Consider the following 846-nt stretch of genomic DNA (forward strand, 5'->3'; position numbering starts at 1 on the left):
GTGCTGCCTCATTTTCCCCTCCTTTGGTCCCGAAGCCACCAAACCCTGAGGCGGGGACACACCGGGTGGCAAAGGGGTGGCGCTGCCTGTCCCTGTCACTGTCCCATCCTGGAGCTGCCCCTGGGCTGTGGCACCGCTCCGTGCCTCAGTTTCCCCGATGTCGGGGGGATTTTCCCGTCCCGAGGAGGTGACACCGAACGCTGTCACAGCCAGAGCCACCAGGGTGCCATCACCTCCAGGGCAGAGGTGTCCCCATGAGGCACGAGTGGCACTCATGGGGACACCGCGGGGCACACGGAGGGGACACGTCCTGCTCTGGGGACAATGGCCGATGTCGCGCAGGGCTCTCCTGCTCCTCCTCCTTTGATTGAGCTGATTAATTAATAAATGACAGGGCCGTGGAAATGCGACACCGGGTGACAAAACCCTCTGGGTGTCACCCGGGTGGCCCCAGCCCAGCCAGGAAAGCGGGACAAGGGACAAGGAGGGTGACAGCGAGGGGACACGGGGGTTGTGGAGTGGCCCCGCTCAGAGCAGGGTCCCTGTGGGAGAAGGGGCTTGGGCAGGGGACAGGGGACAGAGCTAGGAAAGGGGACAGGGGACAAGGGACAGGGGACAAGGACAGAGCTGGGAAAGGGGACAGGGAATGGGGGACAGAGGACAAGGACAGAGCTGGGAAAGGGGACAGGGGACAAGGGACAGAGCTGGGAAAGGGGACAAGGGACAAGGACAGAGCTGGGCAGGGGACAGGGGATGGGGGACAGGGGACAAGGACAGGGCTGGGAAAGGGGATGGGGGACAAGGGACAAGGACAGAGCTGGGAAACGGGACAGGGGACAAGGGACA

At 63.7% G+C, this 846-nt stretch overlaps 1 protein-coding gene across 1 annotated transcript in view; it reads right to left on the minus strand.

Annotated features, from left to right (window-relative positions):
* Positions 1–846, minus strand: part of LOC102038205 (V-type proton ATPase subunit B) — an 18,348-nt gene that overhangs the window by 14,308 nt on the left and 3,194 nt on the right. The gene's annotated exons all lie outside the window — the stretch shown is intronic.

The sequence above is a fragment of the Geospiza fortis genome, unplaced genomic scaffold, assembly GCF_000277835.1.
Source record: "Geospiza fortis unplaced genomic scaffold, GeoFor_1.0 scaffold611, whole genome shotgun sequence".
Lineage (NCBI taxonomy): Eukaryota > Metazoa > Chordata > Aves > Passeriformes > Thraupidae > Geospiza > Geospiza fortis.